This window comes from Sus scrofa, chromosome 14, assembly GCF_054392235.1.
Source record: "Sus scrofa isolate SSC_HxYL_T2T_F1_AM1 chromosome 14, Sscrofa_HxYL_maternal_Yorkshire_Landrace_v2.0, whole genome shotgun sequence".
In the NCBI taxonomy this organism is placed as follows: Eukaryota; Metazoa; Chordata; class Mammalia; order Artiodactyla; family Suidae; genus Sus; species Sus scrofa.
The window spans coordinates 163,423,687-163,439,524 of NC_139396.1; the positions used below are offsets into that span (position 1 = coordinate 163,423,687).

General features: G+C 58.2%; 1 protein-coding gene across 6 annotated transcripts in view; it reads left to right on the plus strand.

Moving 5' to 3' along the window:
* Nucleotides 1-15,838, plus strand: part of INPP5A (inositol polyphosphate-5-phosphatase A) — a 159,155-nt gene that overhangs the window by 86,166 nt on the left and 57,151 nt on the right. The gene's annotated exons all lie outside the window — the stretch shown is intronic.

Sequence of the window (15,838 nt, forward strand, 5' to 3'; positions counted from 1 at the left end):
CTGTGGCTCTGGCGTAGGCCGACAGCAACAGCTCTGATTAGACCCCTAGCCTGGGAACCTCCATATGCCGCGGGTGCAGCCTTAAAAAGACAAAAGACAACAACAAAAAAAAAGTATCTGATAAAGGACTTTTATCAAAAGTACTGCATGTAAAGAACTGTTACAAATCAGTACGAATTAGACAACTGAGCTTCTGAAAGAGCTGTACAGACACTTCATCAAATGAAAATGTAGAAATAGCAAGTGAGCACAGGAAAACCCCCTCAGCACCACTGGTCACGAGAGCAGAGGGGATGAAGCCTGCGCGTGGTGCCCATGAAAGATCCCACATTTCCCACGCCAGCCAGGCTTCAGACCGACCAGGTCAGGTGCCGGCAACGTGAGGAAGACTCGGAAAACTCAGATGCTGCTGCCGCAGAAAGGTCAGATCACACGGCCGCGGGGCAAGCCCTGCGGCCGTTTCTTAAAAGGTGAAAACCACGCCTCCCGCAGCCTGGGCCCTTCCATCCCGAGGTGTCCACCCGAGGGAGCCGAGAGCACATGTCTGCACACGACTGGACATTAATGTTTGTGCAACTTCCTGATAATTTCCCCAAACTGCGGGCAACGCAGACACCCACCAGCAGGCCGGCGGACAAACAAGCTGCAGGCCCACTCGGCCGCGAACGGGAAGAGCTGCGGACACGCGGGCAGGGTGCTCGTGCTGACGGAGAGACGCAGACGAGACCCGGCGTGTGAGCGCTCCTGTACAGACTTGAGGACACCGCCTGGCCAGGACGACAGAAGGCGGGCCAGCGGTGCCCGGGGCAGGGGCTGCAGGAAGGCATTATAAGGGGCCGAGGCACCCAGGGGACGCCGGGTGATGGGTGCTTGCTCTGCGGACTGCGATGACGGCTTTCGTGGGCGTGTCGGCGTGTCAGGCCTCATCTGATTGCCAACGTCAGTCGGCACAGTTCGAGCAGGAACACTGAAAATCTGGCCATGGGGTGAATGGCTGATGATCGGTCAAGCTGTAGAAGGTGTGACTGGAGCTGTAGAAACAGCCCCTGGAAAGGGGGTCGTCTCCACCACCAGCCGAGCCTGTGCAAACGCCGGCCAGTCCGTCTGCAGGCCTCACGACCAAGGAAGCAACATCTGCAACACGGCACAGCAGCGCGTGCCCGCTTTTCAACTTCGCCTGCGCAGGTACTTCAGTGTCGACTTCACCAGACGTCCTGTGGGTTTTCAGGCTTTGCTGCCTTTGACTCCAGCATTCGCCACTCCCACCCCATGGAATGGTTTTGGTCGGCTGGGGTCCAGGTTCTCCCTTTGCCTTGGGCAGGCGGGTGCTGTGTTCTGGGGGGCGGGGGGCAGCCGTGTGGCTCAGGGAGTGGTCCCGTGGCCGCTGGCGGCTCCCTCCGCCCACCTCAGGCTGACCGCACAGCTGCCTGCACCAGCTGTCCCCAGGCTGCCCCACCCGGGGTCGCGGTCCCACGGCCTCGCTTCCCCCGTGAAGGGCCCCGGGCGGTCCTCCTGCCAGGGTGGCTGTTTGGCCTGCCTCCCTCCCAGCCCGCGTCGCCCCGGGCGGCCTGCAGGGACCTCCCCGTGCCCCTGGCAGCTCTCCCGGGCAGGTGCCTGGGGCCCGGTGCACCGATCTGTCAGGCACAGACAGGCCTGATGGAGCGCGTGTCACCCGCCGCCCGGGAAACAAATGCAGCTCCTGAAATGTCCTGGTGAACAACTGAAAAATTGTAAAGCTCTTAAGGACTTTCATGCTTGTTAGCATTTTTTGACAGAAAATCAGTGAAGCGGTGAACATAAAAAGTGGTTGTGTCGACTCACGGTTGCCTTGTCCGGCCATCGGCCTGAGCTGCGCGTTGCCCACCCGGGCCCCGGACTCGCCCACTCCACAGGCTGCCCCCTCCTCCCTGGGACCCTGCGCCCCAGGCGCCGCGTCCTCGGGCCCCCAGGGGACACCAAGGCGCCTCTCACGCAGAGGCCCCCTCTACCCACAGCCGGACGGCAGATGCTGGGAGCCCAGGGCGGGAGTTCGGGTCGTGGGGTTTCAGAGCCCCGATCCCAGGGCGAAAGCAGGCAAAGGCCCGGCAGGAGGGTCCCCCGGGGATCCCCCATCTCCCCGTCAGGTCCGGGTGCTGGAGGGGCGGCCGGGCTCCGCCCTGGAGACAGTCCGGCCCGCAGCCTCCCCAGGATGGTGTTCTGTGAGGGAGGTCGGCCTGCCCGCTGCGGGCCCGGGCCTGGCACTGGGCTGTGGGTGGTGGCTGCAGTGGGCTTCACCGGCTGGTCTCTGGTTTCCCGTGGACTCCCCTCTGTGCCTCGTGAGCACACAGCCAGCCCGTGCGGTCTGGTGCCCACCACGCGTGGCAGGGTGGCCAGAGGTCCTGCCTCCTGTGCACGCTCCGTCATGGTGCCCGTGGGTTTTAACTCAGCAGGGCTTGTGGTCACTGGGCTTTGCATCTCTGAAGCGTCTTTTCCAGGCTTGTGTCTGTTAGACTTGCCCCTCCAGACTGTGCTGCTTCCTGTTGGTCAGAGGTCCTGCCAGCCTGAAGGACAGACAGAGCCGACTCACCCAGGGCAGGGGCTCCTCGGGCTGGTCCCGGTGGAGGCCAGTCATGGCCGTGGTGTGTGGTGGCCGTGGCCTTGGTCTCAGGGCTGGTGCTGGATCTGGGCCCATCAGCAGGGTCTTGTGGGGGGCTCTGCACACCCCCTTTTCAACCCAGGCGCCGAACTGTCAAAGGCCACCCATCTGTGCCCGGAGCTTTCCGAGGTGGTGGCCGGGCAGCGCCTCCAGGCTGTGCCAATCAGGGTGAGTCCCGCAGGCCGGCCTCCTGCGCCAGGCCCGGCGGACGAGAGGAGACAGAAGTGGTTTTCACCCGGGTCGTCATAGAGGCTGCGGGGTTTTCAGAGAAGGCCGACCGCGCGGGACGCATCCTCCAGGCGCCTTACCCGGGAGCCCCGAGACCAGCCCTGCAGCTTCGCAGACTTGCCCGTCCTGAGAATCAGCGCGTCCCTCTCGGCCTTGTGTCTCCCCTCTCAGGAGAAGACCCGCTCTTTAATCACTGCAGGGAAAGCGGGTTGAGCTGCGGCTTTCCTCTGGTGTGAACGTTTTCCGGAGGACAGGAGGAAGGCCGAGGCCTGACCGCCCTCCCCGCGCTGACCGTGAGTCACGTACCATGCGGCGGCCTTCTGCCGTGTCGCATGAGTCTTAGCCCATCGCCAAGACCTTCCTTCCCGTCCGTTTCTCCCCTCGGAGCGAGACGCGCTGGGGCCGGTGTTGGCGGTTTGGAGCCGGAGAGCAGCGCCGTGTGCGACAGGCCTCCCCAGCCGAGCTGGCTTCACGCGCTCTCACTCTCGCTCTCGCTGGTGGGCCGCGACGCAGGCAGCTGTCCCACCCGGTTCCCGGGGGGCGGGCAAGGCCCCCTCGTGGCGCAGGACAGACCTCCCTCCTCTGCAGGAAGCACGCAAGACGCCTGTCCGGCGGAGCGGTCAGAGGTGCGCGAGCCAGAGGCCCCCCTCTGCAGGGGCTCTCCCGCCCCTCTGACCGCCCTCCGGAGCGGGACCAAGTCCGCGAGGGTCTGGGAAAACCCTGAGAAAGGGGCCACTCGGCGCCGACGTGGGTTTCGGTGGAAATCGTCACGCCTTTTGCTGCTCATCCTGAAACTGATGTTTGGTTGCCGGTTTTTTGGCTGGTCTAATGGGTTTGGCCCAGTGATGGCAGCTGACCCTGGGGAGAGCACCCCCCCCCCCGCAGGCTGTGGACTCCATCCCCCGAGTGTGCCCCCCACCCCCCGTGTAAGGGGCCGGGATACAGAAACGCCGAGCCTGAGAATCGGTCAGACGGCCTGGCATCTTCTGCACCCAGTGCTGTGGGTCACAGACGGGAAAAGGGTGTTTTTTTCCTTTTTGGTGTCATTTTCCTCTTAGTAATCCCCCGCTCCCACGCACCCCAGGAAAAAAGGCTGGATGCAGCTTTCCGAGCTGGGGCCAGGCCAGCCGGGACGGGCGAGGCCGAGGTTTATATATCAGCTCGCGAGACCCAGTAACGCGATGGTGCTTGACGGGCGAGGCCGCTGGACGCGCTCAGACCGAATGGCTGGGACGCAGCCCCTTGGGTTAGAGCTGTGCTATTTAATAAATGTTGGCCGTTCTTCCAGCCATCGACTTTACTTAAAGGGTTTTCAAAAGGGAGAGAACAAATCAAATCAAATCAAATCATAACTGTTGTATCTCGTTCCGCAGTTAAGTGTATTTTTTTAAATGCGGGCCTTGTGTAGAATCCCTCCCAGTTTTCATCTGTTATCACAATAATTGAGTTTGTCGCTGGAATTAAATTTATCCAATTGCGTTATCCTCTTTAGAAATGGGATAGGCACCCCGGCAGGGCGCGGCAGAGTTAATCCGCTTTGCTGAAGCCTCTGGTGGCACCAGGTCGGATGAGGCGGCTCCGACATCTTCCTGTCACCCTGGACACCATGTAATTTCTCCTCAATCCCCTGTGCAAATAATGACATTTGAATCGAGCATTAACAGGCTTAATTACTTTAAAATTGTCATTTTAATTTACACTGATATAGTATTGATCATACAAGCAGAGATTAAGCTGTTCAGTGGAGCGGATGATGGGGAATTAAACATCCGAGGGCCCTCCGGGGGCTCCCGCCGCCCGGCGAGAGCGCAAGAGGGATGATGTTTCTCGGTAATGAACTGGCCGCATGCGGGGGCATGAATCTCGGGCTCCTGGAAAAGTGGAAATAATGGGGTTTGGGAGGCATTTGCAGGTTATTCATTCGCTGCCATGCACCAATTCTCCCGTGAGTCATCGGCCTCGCCAGCATTTATTTATCCAGCAAATTCCGAGCTTTGACCTTTCGGCTGAGCACATCGAACAGAAGTTGGAGTGGAGATTTTTCAGGTGTAACTTTTGTGAGTGTTTGTTATTTTTCCTTCCGTCTAGGTAACATCCAACTAACGGCTCAGGTTTTCAGAGGCCCCTGCGGTGGTGACGGTGGGAGTGGCGGGCGGGGGCGTGGTCACCCACCAGGGGGGCGCCTCTCCGCCCCTGCAGTTTTGAAACAGTCCAAGAGCAAATCCCAGGTTGGAGTGTCGCTGGTCCCTTTTTTGACGAGATGACTTGAGAGTTGCACTCGTGCTCTGGAAACCTTGGCTCTTTGCAGTTATCTGTAAGGTTTCTGGTTGTCGAACCACTCCCTGAGCCCAGGCTGCCGGGTGGAGAGAGCGTGGAAATGAAGCCGAACGTTTGCTTTTCAGAAGCGAGCCCTCGCCCGGCCTCGCCCGGCCTGTCTCAGGGCACCTCGAGTGTTTTAACCTCAGACCGTTTCACTCTGTAGAGGTTACGTAATAAAAACGTGCCGTGATTGATTTTATGGCTCAATAGGGAAAAATGAAATTCTTGATCACCGTCCATAATGGCTTTATTTTAAACCGTGAGCTGGGGATTTAATTAAAGCGTGATCAGGGAAATGGAGCGATGCGGGCGTTTTGCTCGGGACACGGGGGCCAGGCGGAGCCAGCGTTCCTCTTCCCTGTGACCTGAAAGCTTGTCTTCCACTGGACTTGCCCTTGGCCGGCTCCGCGCCGCCCGCCCCACCGCACTCGCCTGCTGCTTCTCTGCTTTTCTGCAGAGGCGGCCGTGCTCTGATGCACCAGCAGCACTAACTCTCGCTCTAACTGGGCACCTGCTGTTTGCCAGGATTGTTCTGAAAGCCTGACCGTGGTGTCCTCGTTTTCGAGGGGGGAGCCTGAGGCTGGGAGCCCGTGGGAAACAGGCGCAGCCCCCTGCGGCCCCCACCCGGAGCTCTGCCTGCTGTGCAGACAGACGGAAGGTGAAGCAGAGACTCCGCCGCCCGCCCCCCTTGACTCTGTGCTTTCCGGCCGGCTGTGCATCTCTGCAGGGAACAGTGACCCCGTTCCCTAAGCCAGGAGGGATGACCCCAAGGACACTCCTGGGACGGGTGGCTCAGCCTTCCCTCAGGGCAGGGAGGGCGTGGCAGGCGCCTGTGCCTACCAGCACTGTTTCCGTGGCATCCACGCCAGTCAAGCACAAGTGCGGCCTGGCGACTGGGTGGCCGCCAGCAGGGCTCTCGCCCGGACTTGGGTGCAGGCTCAGGAGGCTCCCCAGATGGTGTGGGCAGGGAGGAGGTGGGATTTCAGCGCCCAGGGCTTTGTCCCTCACGTCCTCCGGCTCCCGGCTCTGATGGCCGGCGTGTGTTTTCGCGGTGGCATTTCAGCCTCCCCCTCCCCGCCCCCAGGCCCTGGCGCCCATGCAGTGCCCTGTCCCTGTCAGAGCCGCTGTCTCTGTGCAGCCTCTCCAGCCCCGAGGCCCTGGGGCCTCTGGATGCCCCCGCCCCCGACAAGTCCCAGGCTCACACACCCTTCTCCCCCCAGGCCCCCTTGCTACCCCCAGCCCCCGGCCCTCTGAGGCCCCCTGGTCACCCCCACACCCTCCTGTCCACCCACCCGTCAGACTCTCCCGCCACGTCATTCTCCAGCTGGACTCTGACCAGAGGGCAGGCAGGACGCGTGGACCCTGGTCCCTGAGAAGCCATCTGAGCTGCGTCTGCCCGTCCCGACCATGTGGGCATGGGGCTCACACGGGGCGGTAGTGGCCCTTCGAGGCTGTGCGCTCAGCCGTCCCCTCATCCTTGGTGTCCCCTTCGTGCCAGGCTGTCCCCATTCACAAAGCACGTCGGCATTTCCCTCTTTTTATGGAAGGAAAGCCCCCTTGACCGTCCGGCCCCTAGAGTCCCGGTCCCGTGGGGCCCCGTCTTCTTTGCTTTTCTTTTGAAGGAAGAGATGGATGAGCCTGTGGTCGTGGCTGCTCTGACCTTGTTGGTAGGTCCCATGCGTGTCAAGGCCATGGTGGGCAGCTGATGGTGACCTGGCCTCAGCGGAGAAGGAGGGGAGGGGCTCTCCTTGGAGTCGGTGGGGAGCCGCCACATGAGGGGAGGGGTGCAGACCCCTCCTCCACCCCCGCTTTCTAGCTGGTGGTCGGTTAGGGCTTGTGGCGCAGTAGCCTCTCCTTGTGCCAGGGCAGGGCCACGGACTCCTGAGGAACCGACTTAAATGTGATACCTGACTCCTGCGTCGCCACGCTGGGAGGTTGAAAGCCTTTCCCAGACGCGCCGCCCCCCCCCCCCGCCCCCCGCGCCACTTCATCCCGATCAGCGAGGCCGCGTCTGCGGGTGGCCTGGCCTGGCGAGGGCACCGGCAGAGACAGGACACCTTGCCACCGTCTCACGGTATCCTGGCCCAGCACCGCCCCCAGGGAGCAGCTTCCGGGAGCGTCTTCCGTCACTGATGGGGAAGCCGAGGCACAGACCCGGAGAGGCAGGTGGGGGTGTGCGCGCAGGGATCTGCCAGACCCGCCCTCTGGACGCCAGAGCAGCTCAGGCTCAGAAGAGGGTCCAGGGAGGAGAGTGGGCCGGGGGTGGGGGCGGGGGCGGGGCGGGGGCGGGGCCGGCGAGGGGCGAGGGCGGAGGCGACCTGGAGGCTGATCAGGTGAACACTGGGCTTCAAAGCCGGGGCGTGGGGGTGTTCGGAGGTTGCAGTTTTACGGCGCCCTGTCTCCAGGAAAGGACAGAGGAGGGGCTGCGTGGCTGGTGCTCTTTTTTTCACGTTAATACTTGGGTGGCTGGCGGCACCCTGGCGTGTGGAAGCTCCTGGGCCAGGGATGGAACCTGAGCTGCTGTGGTGACACCACCAGGTGCTTAACCCGCTGCCCTGCAAGGGAGCTCCCAGCTGGTGCCCCTTGCATGACACTGTCCTGCGCGGCCCCCGCAGACCTTCAAGCAGGCAGTGGGACCACACTCCCCTTTTACAAATGAGATTCCTGTTGTGGGCTCGCTACGTCCCGTGGCTGGAAACTGCAGAGTAAAGACGAAATCAGTGAGCTGCCGATGGGCCAACAAAAAATACTGCAAGGGACCCTGGAAAGACAGGTGTGGGCTGGGCAGCGAAGGAGCTGCAGGTGCGGGGTCTGACAGATGTGTAGTTGGAGCCCAGCAGAAAGCTGAGGGGGCGTCAGAAGCCATTTCTTGTTTCTTTTCTCTGTCTTTTAATGGCCGCACCCACGGCATATGGAGGTTCCCACACTGGGGGTCCGATCAGAGCTGCAGCCGCTGGCCTACACCACGGCCACAGTAATGCCAGATCTGAGCCACATCTGTGACCCACCCCACAGCTCACGGCAGCGCCGGATCCTTACTTAACCCACCGAGCGAGGCCAGGGATCAAACCTGTATCCTCACAGACACTAGGCGGGTTTCTAACCTGCTGAGCCAGAATTCATTTCCGAAGCGGTCACAAGTGACAGTTTTCCACCATGCAAAAGACAAACACACACATTCAGGGGTCCCAGTGAGCCTCAAACAGGAGAAACACAACCTGTGCCCAGACGACTCACGAGAAAACTGAACAGAACCACAGACAAAGAGGATACGCTTTAAAGCTGCCTGGACGAAAGGATGAGGGAGCCCTCGGGGGGGTCGGGCCAGGAGGAAGCGGCCCATATGGCACCCACGTCCCGCCCGAGGACCTTCAGGACTGAAGGCGAAAAGACGTGTTTATTCAGATGAAACCAAAACGGTGCGTGAGCAGGGCCGCCCAGGGGCCTCCAGGGCTGAGCGGCGTCGCAGGAGAAACTCGCAGGTGGAACGTCGAGGAAAGAAGCGAGCAGCGAGCTAGGCGCGGGCGGAGGCGGGCGGGACTCAGCGTGGAAACGGACGCTGGGCCGGGTTAAGCGGCGTCCCAGGCGCCGGCACTGAGCGAGACCGGGGAGCGCGGCGGGGCGGGGTCCCTGCGAGCCTGCTCTTCGCGGAGAGCGGCTGTTTTCGCATTTCTGTGCAGGAGGAACGGGGACGGTCATTTGACGCAGAAATAGATGGCAAATCCCCAGCATAATGGAAGTTTAAAAATCAATTAAGCCTTTCGCGTAGCCTTTTATGGGCTCCAGGCTTCTCTAACGGAGCAGATATTTTATAAACAGCGTGCGTTCCGCGCTGCCTGTCTCTTCGAGTGCATTTTACTTTAATTATCCTGGAGCCGTAATGCTCATAGCTTATTGCTCCGGAACATGTGTAAGAATGAAATTGAGATGGAAAAGCTAATGATTTTTAGAAGACAGAAGATGAAAGTCAGAGCAATTTTAATTACGATGCAAACTCTCCACATAATTTAATTGGCATAAAATTTTATTGATTTACTTTTGTAATCATTTAGACATGGAAAATATGACTTAATAAATTCTGTATTTAAAACTAGTTGTTATCTTAAGCCTGATATTTTTCTTTGCTCATTATCAAAACTTTCAGTTTGCGAAATATATATTATTGAAAAGAACATGCATCTTTTTGAGGAATGTATTTTGAGACGAAAATACTGAGGTGATGCGGCCTTAAAGATGATTTGGGTGCTTGCGGAAGAACTCTGGGCCTGTGGCGTTTCTCACCGTCTCCTGGAGGGTGACAGATGCCTGGCCTGAGTTCTGTGACACGGACGGAGTTCTTTCCCACCTGCTGCGGGGCGTCAGCTCTGAGACGTGTGAATCAGTGAGGGCCAGGTGCAGACTCGGTGTAGACGGACGGCGTCTAAGGGCCGCCCTGCTTGCTGGGCGGCATCTCAGCGGCCAGCCCTGCCCAGGGGCCCAATGTAGGGTGGGTTCAGGGCCCCTGCCCCCGCTTTGAGATGCTCTTCTGGGCTAACCACGTCTGTGTGCCCGGCCCCTGTGTGCCACACCTTGGGATGGGCCCTCCCCGCAGCCCATCTGTGAGGCTGCCTGGTGACACTTCAGTCCTCTTGGTGGTGGTAATTCGAGATACTGACAGCATGTTGACCTGGTGGGATTTCTTGGGGCGCAGGAGATACCGAACAGCTGTTGTCCGCAGTGTTTGGCTCCCATCAGATGACCGCTGCCTTCCTGCCAACACTGGGCAGCCTAATTGGGGACACTGCAGCCGGGGCTGTGACAGGGTTCAGCACCCCGGGGCACGGCATGCCAGCCTGCACGGTGCACGCTTTATAAAATGCTTTTTAATTCAGGAACAGAATATCATTAACTTCGTAAGTAGATGAATACAGTGGACAACCAATTTAATTAAGTTGTGATGCCGGCCATTGGATGGGAGGCAGAATGAAATTACGTGCGTCTCTGGAGCAGGCAGCCAGGCTGGACAGGGGCTGCGGCGAGGGTCAGACGGGGACCCCGGGGCCATCACTCCAGGTTTAGCTCCAGAGGCTGAAATGGAAAGTCGGTACCTTGTAAATCAGTCACTTCTCATTTGAGATGGTTACAGAGCTGCTCCGAGAGGCAGGGCAGCTCTGGTGACAGTGACATGCTAAATGCAGCCTTCCCCGCCTGCTGCCTCCTGGGTGACAGTGGCTGCGGCGGGCGCTGAGGCCGCCTCATCCAATTTGGTTGTCCGGCCGCGAGTTTATTATGCAGGACAAGATCAATGAAGCTCCACATTGATTTAAACGAAAGCCTTGTTTCATTTATTATTATTTATAATCTAATGAATGTTATAGTAACTTCGCTTTGATTTATTGCTCAATCTATTAAATTGTTTTAAAACCAGGAGTCTTAGGGCTTATTCTTGTGAACTGGTTGTTCCCCTTATTGGTAAAAAGCGCGGCTTTTTTGGCAGTCCGCTCAGCTGCCAGGACGCACCATGAGGCGACGCGTCGGTTGTCCTTGACGCCGCGCACAGGCCCTGCATGTTCGCTCCGAGCCGCTTACCTGTCGCTCCTCGGGGGTCCCCACGCCTCGCGTCACTCCCATTTCACCAGGAGGCAGCGGGTTCTCCTGCCTGCCAGGCGTTGTGCTGGGGACTCGAGGGGACAGGACCGCCCTCAAGGGGCTCCCCCCCGCCCCCTGGTAAGGAGACCTGTGGTAGGAGGGGAATAAGTGCACAACCAGGGTGGGCAGCACTGCAGACGGGGCTCTGCTGGGCTGCAGTCCAGGAGGGCTGCTCAGAGGAGGCAGCGTTTTCATGGGAACCCTCAGCAGCGGGGCTCTTGAGAAGCTGGCCCGGCAGGTGATGCCTTGGTGAAGACAGAACTTGGCACCCCCAGGCCCAGAGGCCAGCATGGCCAGAACTTTGTGACCGGGTGTGGGGGACTAGGGACCATGAGGGGAGGCCAGGGAGGGTGACTGGACAGCAGAGCCGTGACTGGACAGGGCTGATGCCCCGTCACCCCGCAGCAGCTGGAGGAGAGGCTGGAGGCAGTAGCCTTCAGCAGTGGAGGGGGCAGGGCTCCGGCCCGGTGCGGGGCAGAGGGGTGTCGGGAGGGCAGCAGGTCTGTGGGCGAGAAGCTGACGAGGGGTGGGGAGGACACAGTGGTGGAGAAGCCGCAGGAGGCCAAAGAGGGCCGGAGGGTGACCATGCGGTCCCGAGTCCGGAGAGGCTGGACTCTTGGTGGGAAGTGTGCGCGGGGACCATGTGCCCCGGGGAAGGCCTGCATGTGCAAGAGCTGGTGTGTGGCGGGGCGGTGGGGGCTTCCAGAGACGCCCCCTCACCTTGCACCCCACGCCTGGCACGCACAGACTGCTCTCAGGACAGAGCCAGGCTCCTTTGTTCAGTGCAACCAGAAGGCCTGGCCCTTGAACAGGATGCAAAAACAAAAGGGAACGAACAGGTGTCTGGACTGTGAAGAAACAAGCCATCCTTCGCAACACGCGGAGACTCTTCAATTATTCCGGCCAAGATGGAGCTGAGCAAGTGGCTGGATGCAAGAGTAACGCACAGAAGCCGTGGGATCGCCACAGGCCAGCAACATGGCTGCAAACCAACGGCGGCTAAAACGTTTATTTTCTAACAGCAACAGAAAATAAGACACCTAAGAATAAATCTGACAAAATATCGTCAAGACCTTGATGGAGAAAATCATAAAACTGCATGAAACAACAGTTTAAAGACTTCATTACGGTTAAAGGAATATCCTGTGTGTGGGAAGGAAGGCTCAGCCATGTCTGCTGTCCCCAAGTCAGCCTGTGTCTTGTAACCTTGACCCCAGCAGGGTGTTTTGGGTTAGACTGGCCTTGTTCTGGGGCTCCACGTGGAAGTACAAAGGGCCAAAAGCAATACAAGCAATTGGGAAGACAAACACAATGAAGTGTTCATGTGTGCAACTAAATATTAAGGCTTATTGTGTAACCGCTATGGAAAGCGGTATGGAGGCATCTCCGAAAACTAAGTATAGAACTACCACATGACCCAGCAATCCCACTCCTGGGCATTTATCCTAACAAAACCTTCACCAAAAAAGATACATGCATCCCTACGTTCACTGCAGCACTATTCACAACAGCCAAGACAGGGAAACAACTTAAATGCCCATCAACAGATGAATAGATTAAGAAGATGTGGTGTATATATACACAACGGAATACTACTCAGCCATAAAAAAGAACAAAATAATGCCATTTGCAGCAACATGGATGGAACCAGGGATTCTCGTACCGAGTGACGCAAGTCAGAAAGAGAAAGGCAAATACTATATGATATCACATATATGTGGAATCACAAATGAAGCTATCTACAGAAAAGAAACAAACCCATGGACATGGAGAACAGACGTGTGGTTGCCAAGGGGGCGGGGGAGGGAGTGGATGGACTGGGAATCTGGGGTTCATTGATGCAAGCTATTGCCTTTGGAGTGGATGAGCAATGAGCTCCTGCTGTACAGCACGGGAAACTGTATCTAGTCACTTGTGACGGAGCATGATGGAGGATAACGTGAGGAAAAAAAAGTATGCGTGTGTGTGTGTGTGTGTGCGTGTGTGTGTGTGTGTGTGAGAGAGAGAACAGACCCCAAATGGATGGCGACATGTCGACGCAGAGGAGAGTCACAGAGACGCCGGGGACAGCAGGCAAGGTGGCATCCCACGTGTAGCGAAACAGCACTAGATTTTCACCTGGTGCCTGTCCTCAAAATAAGTTCCTGTTATTGTAAAAACTTAAACAGGAAGAAAACAATCTTACCCCTTTACATGGAAATGTAGAGAATATCCTTGTGGAGTCAGGTTAGAAAACTGTTTCCAAATAAGATGTAAAAACAGAAAACCAGGAAGGAATATAGCAATTAACTCGACGACCTTCAAAATAAACGCTTTCACTTAGCAACAGTTACCATGAAACCCTGACGAGTAAAAAGCGAAAGGAGGGCAGGTTCTTGGTGATGCGCGTGAGTCAGCGAAGGAAGGGAAGTGGGCGAAGGTGTGCGGGGCTCACGGAAGCCACCTGGAGACGCGGGCACCTGACCCAGAGACTCCAACCGCCTGTCTCGAGTGCACGCGCACACTTAACACGCATGCGCGCGTGTGTGCCTCTGACGGGGGCCGTGTTCTTGCAGCCTCGGTTCTGGTGGCGGGAGCAGCGGAAGCTGTCCTCATGTCCACCAGCGCCACCCGATGCCTAAGTCTCAGCATCATCGTGTGCCACACCGCGTGGCATTGAAATGTAGCTCATGCGACGTCTCAGCACCAGATGTTGTGAAAATACAGCTTTGAGTGGAAAATAAAGCAAGTTCCCAGGAGCAGGTGGATCTGATGGCGCCAACGAAGCTGGTGAAGGCTCTGAGCTCTGCCTTGGGTGCCTTAACCTTGCTCGTCGGCATTCATGGTGGCAACCACCTCTGGGGAGGGGACAGGGGCCTCGGGAGCACCCAGCACAGCGAACACCCACAGCCCCCGAGCAACCTGAGGTCTTTCCAGAGGGGTGACACCTGCCCCGACCCTGCCCTCGCTCACTGCCCTGCCCGCCTCCCACGACCCTGTTCTGACCCTTGTGCTTATCATCCTGTTGCTTGTTACATAATCCCAGCGACACCCGGCTGCTCCGTGCCCCTCGGGCCATGCCTTCGTTACCGTGGCGTCGTGCCTTATGATGTTTTAGGAACCTTCCGCTTTCTCAACTGGGCGATGCCCATCTACGGGTTTTGGTATCATTTGTTTATTTCCTTGCCAGCTCGTATTCCATCGTAGGAATATTTCCATTTGTCTGGCCTTCATGTCACTAAGCATTCGGGAGGCTGTTCTGCTATTTCTGGAAGCGCCGCCGTGCGTTCTCGCACATGGGAGCCCCGGCTTCTCGGAGAGCGAGCCCTGTGTGCGTTTATGCAAGTTTCCCTTGGCTGTAAACTTGGAGGGAGGTGGGGGCTGTGCGTTTACTTGACGCAGCCATCTCCCTGTGGCTCTGTGCTCGGAGCCCATGGGGGGCGGGGGTTCTGACCGTCGTGACGTGTCCCCGTGTCAGGGGGCTGTGTCAGGCCCAGGCTCTGGTGTCCCGGGCCTTGTTCTCAGGGAGCAGAGACGTTGGCAGCTGATCCCGACGGGACGTCAGGCCCGAGCTGAGTGCAGGTGCTTTCCTGACCCCACACCCTGTGTTCCCGCACTGGGCCATGTCCCTCATCTGGGGTCCTGTGTCCTTGGGGCATCATCTGCTGCCTCCTGGACAGGGGCATTCATCCTGTTCTCCAAACTAAAGGGCCTTTCCAGCCAAGAGTCAGTCAAGGCTGTTGATTCTGTATTTGTTGCAGACTTGAAGACAAGCTGTCATCAATATCTTAAGTTTTTACCTCTTCGTAGATCCTCGTATTTTACTATTTTAAAATAAGGAGTTGAGAAGTTCCCATTGTGGCTTAGCGGGTTAAGAACCCGACTGCTATCTAAGAGGTTGCGGGTTCGATCCCTGGCCTCACTCAGTGGGTTAAGGATCTGGCATTGCTGTGAGCTGTGGTGTAGATCGAAGACGCGGCTCAGATCCCATGTTGCTGTGGCTGTGGTGTAGGCTGGCGGCTGTAGTTCTGATTCAACCCCTGGCCTGGGAACCTCCATATGCTGTGTGTGTGCGGCTCTAAAAAGACAACAGCAACAAAAAAGAGTTGAGAACCCTTCATCCACAGAAGCAACCTAAAGCCCTGCCTTCTCAGAGGAGCTGTGTGGCCCTGGACAAACGGAGCTGGCCTTCCTGACAGGCAGGATCCCCCTTGAGCTACCCTGTGACCTCAGGTCTCTCAGGAGACAGAGGTGGGTGAGCTCCCTGGGGACTTGGGGGGTTCCCTCGGAGGCCCCACTGCTGCCCCAGGGTCATGTGTGAGAAGCATAAGGATGGTTTCCTCTTTCGTTGTGTTTGGAGAAGAGAAAGTCGCTCCTGTGCCCCCGGCTGCTCGGTGGATTTGGTTCAAGTGTTGGGGACAGCCTGTCTCATGGAAAAGCGGCTGATGCCGGAGGCTGGAGGCGAACACGCCCCGGGCGCCCCTGCGAGTGCGGAGGTGTGGACAAACCCACCGTCTGGTTTGCTGGCACACGCAGGGTGGCGGAGGACCAAGGAATGACTGTGCGGTGAGCCGGTGCCTTGCCCTCGCTCAACCTCTGTGGACGCACGGCTTCCTGCCAGCGTGGGGAGGGGTCTGCGCGGGGCCTGCGGCCGTCAGAGCTCAGCTCCTCCTGTGAGCCCACGGGGGCGGAGGCAGAGGACTGGCTTCGTAGCGTTTGCAGTTGCTCAAAGGGCCCAGCGATGCCCGGGTGGGGGGCCTGGGAGCTTTGGGCCGCGGCCCCGGATCCAGTGCATACCCAGCACCCCTTCAGAGCCCTGAAGGCCGGCCCTGGGGCGTGCCCTCGGGCCTGTCCGTCCCCATAGCGGCACCGAGAGGCCGTCCTGCCACCGGGGTCAGGGGCCCGCCCTGCGTCTGCTGCTTGGCAGAGATACGACAGCCTCACTCATGGAGAATTAGTAAGTGCTCTTGACAGCCAGGTTTATCAATATGTAAAAGGCATTTTAATTGTTTTTAGTGAAACAAGCAAGAAGTCAATATTCTCAGATGT